The 3,680-nt window shown below is 42.7% G+C and overlaps 1 pseudogene; it reads right to left on the bottom strand.

The window, feature by feature from the left end:
• Window positions 1-2,766: 2,766 nt before the first annotated feature.
• LOC108527374 (ATP synthase F(0) complex subunit B1, mitochondrial pseudogene) lies at window positions 2,767-3,350 on the bottom strand (annotated as a pseudogene).
• Between the last annotated feature and the right edge of the window lie 330 nt (window positions 3,351-3,680).

Below are 3,680 nucleotides of genomic sequence, written 5' to 3'. Positions count from 1 at the left end.
TCCAAAGAATAAGACAGGAATTTAAGCTGGATGGGGTGGCCAGCTTAAATGAGCTATAGAGACAATAATGCATATTTATGAAAGGAGAAACATATATATATATATGCAATTCAGCTTCATGCCTCTCTGTGATCCATGTTCAAAGATGGTGGCATCAGCATGATCCCAGGGTGGAGTGTTGTGCTCTTTGACATCCAAAGGTGAAGTAGAGGACACAAAAACCCTCACTGGGCATTCGTCATAGACTGGCCAGGATCATTCCATGGTTGGTGGTCTCTCATCAGAAGAAAAGCTCATCTGTTGTTATGCTGAAACTGCTAAAAGAAGGGAGAGCAGTCAAGCAGTTGGTCGATATAAGTGGTGGAATCTTTTGAAAGGGCTGGTTTTTTTGAGCTCTTACAGAAGAAAGCTTAATGTCAGTGAAGGAACAGGTATAACGAGCTGTGTCTGACCTCCCATCCTGTCATGGCTGAGAACTCAGTTTTTTTTTTTGAGACGGAGTTTCACTCTTGTCACCCAGGCTGGAGTGCAATGGCTCAATCTCGGCTCACTGTAACCTCTGCCTCTCAGGTTCAAGTGATTCTCCTGCCTAAACCTCCTGAGTAGCTGGGATTACAGGTGCCTGCCACCATGTCTGGCTAATTTTTAGTAGAGACGGGGTTTCGCCACGTTGTGCAGGCTGGTCTTGAACTCCTGACCCCAGGTGATCCACCTGCCTTGGCCTCCCAAAGCACTGGGATTACAGGCGGGAGCCACCACGCCTGGCCGAGAACTCAGTTTTCTAGGTTAACTCTTGGGTCCCCTTGGTCAAGATGTGGTCTGTTCAGTAGGTTGGGCCCTTAGAATTTTATTTTTATTTCGCAGTTTCATAACAGAGGAGAAAAGCTATTCTTTCTTTTTTATCTTGTCCAAATTAAACTTTCAGTAATTTAAAGAATATCAATATCTACATTTTTAGAAATTTTTAGTATGTGTGTATGCATATATTTATGTGTATTCCAGATTTACAAGACCTAGCTTTACCTTGTTTCATTTTGATAATTCTTGTACTATACTATTAATTAGGCAACTCACTTTAAAATTAAACATTGTGTCTCTGGTAAGGACTAGTTAATTCCATGGCCCAGAGATAGACAAGGGCAAACTGTTCACTTCTGTATCCCCTCTGTTCTCAAGTGGGTAATTGTGACGATACGGTTACTAAGGGTAGACGGTAAAGACTGGTTAAGTCCAGAACCCAGGCTGATGGGAAATGCCCCCTTCAGGATAATAGAAGAAAGGGGGGATGCCTTCTTTTTTATTTTTTCCTTTTTTCCTCCTCTGTTCTGTCTTCCCAGATGGGTAGTCATGTCTTCATATCACAGGACATGCCCCTTGGATGCATCCCCTAAAAGTGGGAAAAATTTAATTTCTCCAAAACTTAAACTATTTGACTTATAAATGAACTAGGAGAAAATTTCCAGTCAGCCTTGGAACCCAGTGCCCCTGTGCAAGAGGTCCTCAGATTAGCCTCTTCAGTCTTTCATAACTGAGGGCAGAACAGGAAGGACAGGGCTAAGCCTGCTGGGTAGGGCAAATGGCATCCTTTCCCCTCAAATAAAAGATCCATACCCCTTTTTATTACTTAAGGGACCAATTACCATTCTCCCACTGGTCCTTGGTAATGTCAAAATACCTCACACCTCTTTGGGGCAAAAATATAATCTCCAAGATCAATGCTCACTGAATATTTACCTGTCCTCTGAATTCATCTTTCTCTCTAATAGCCTTATTTCTCCCAGGAAAGCTACCTAAATCATTAACCAATAGCTTCAACCTAGACAGTCCTACCTCAGAGGTTTAGAAATATCCCACACTTACTCAGAAAAGTCCTAGCAAAAAATCTAACTGAGCAATCTCTTGAGGGGGGATAACTTTTTTTTTCATTCAATTGTCACTTTATTGAAAGACGGTAGAATTACAAATTTAAACTATAACCTGGTAATTTTTAGTTAGGCAGCAAGTTTTAATAAAGGCAAATTGCTTATTCAGAAGTGATCATGGAACAACTCAGATGCAGAGTAAGAAGGATGAGAAACATCTGACTGGCCGATAGATTTTATTCTCTCACTGTATGAAATAAACTTTTCATTTTTAGGAGAGGTAAACTATAACTTCAGTAGACACCAATACAGAAATATTTTGTCACATAGTTTCCATTTAGTCAGTCAACTGTTTCTAGCTGTCTCAACTGGGATAGATACATTTACATAACTGGCTGTGCATGAGCCTTCTTTGCCAGCAGCTTTAGATCTGTAATGCACTTGGTAATTGTCTCCTTTTCCTGCTGTGCAGAGATGCTCTGCACCGCGTGCTTCTCCACCCAATTTATAATGTGCTTGTTCCTTTTGACACATCATGTTCTGCACAGATATATGATAGTCCAGGCAATTCTTTTTTTTTTTTTTTTTTTTTAAAGACAGTCTTGCTCTGTCGCCTAGGCTGGAGTGCAGTGGCGTGATCTCAGCTCACTGCAAGCTCCACCTCCCAGGTACACGCCATTCTCCTGCCTCAGCCTCCCCAGTAGCTGGGACTACAGGTGCCTACCACCAAGCCCCGCTAATTTTTTTTTGTATTTTTAGTAGAGACGGGGTTTCACCATGTTAGCCAGCATGGTCTCTATCTCCTAATCTTGTGATCAGCCTGCCTCGGCCTCCCAAAGTGCTGGGATTACAGACATGAGCCACCATGCCTGGCCCCAGGCAATTCTTTACTTCCTTGTACACTCTATACAGTCGTTCCCAGTAAGTAACCTCCAAAGCCATAGGAATGTGATTCCTCTGCACATCAAAAAGGTAATGGCAGGACCTGATGTGACTTCTCCAAATCAGTTGTATCCTGGATTTGTTTGATGGGAGCCTGCTTTACCTCTTCTAGTTGGGCAAGTTTTTGCTCATTGAGTTTATCAGCAAATTCTGCAATACAGGCACAATATTTTTTAATTGCATAGACAAGTAACCCTACTACTGATATGGTAGAAAAGGTCTCTGTGGTAATCACTTATATTTCTTTGGATAAAGCATACAAGATAAGCCCAATTCCAAGCACATAGGGTCCTGTTACACCAGTTTTAGGATAAAGAAACTGGAAGAATTCCTCAGGGATCAGTCCAAGATGAACTTTTCCTTGATATTCAGGAAGAGGTGGTAGAAGGGCAAGGTGTGGCTGCCCTGGGGCTGCCCTGTCTGAAAGGTTCTTGTTGCCTGCAATACCCCTGGACCTAGGAAGGCTGCATTCTTCAGAGAGACGGCCACTGTGGCAGCAGCATTGTCAGTGAAGGTCCAGGCAGCAATTTTAGCAATCCCCCCCATGAGAGGGAGCATAACTTCTGCCGTATGCAGATAACTTCTTTATCTGTGCCCCCTTCACAGGACTCCAGGGTCACTAGGGCTCATCAGGGAAAGGGAACCCAGAAGCCTGGCATGCTGGCAAAAGTGTAAAAATTTTTACCAATCAGACTTCAGGCCTCTCTCTCTCTGTGCAAACCATTTGTAGGAATGGTAAAAATCACTGTATTCTCTGCCTCTCCATGAATGACTTCTGACTTCCCTTCTTGAATTTTCCTTTCTCTGAGCTACCTGTGGAGGCTTTAAATGTTTTAAAAACTGCTTGCCACCTCCTTAAAAGTACCTCATATGCTC

Source organism: Rhinopithecus bieti, unplaced genomic scaffold (genome assembly GCF_001698545.2).
Source record: "Rhinopithecus bieti isolate Rb0 unplaced genomic scaffold, ASM169854v2 scaffold_2574, whole genome shotgun sequence".
Classification (NCBI taxonomy): Eukaryota; Metazoa; Chordata; class Mammalia; order Primates; family Cercopithecidae; genus Rhinopithecus; species Rhinopithecus bieti.
This window is presented reverse-complemented; position numbering and strand designations above follow the sequence as displayed.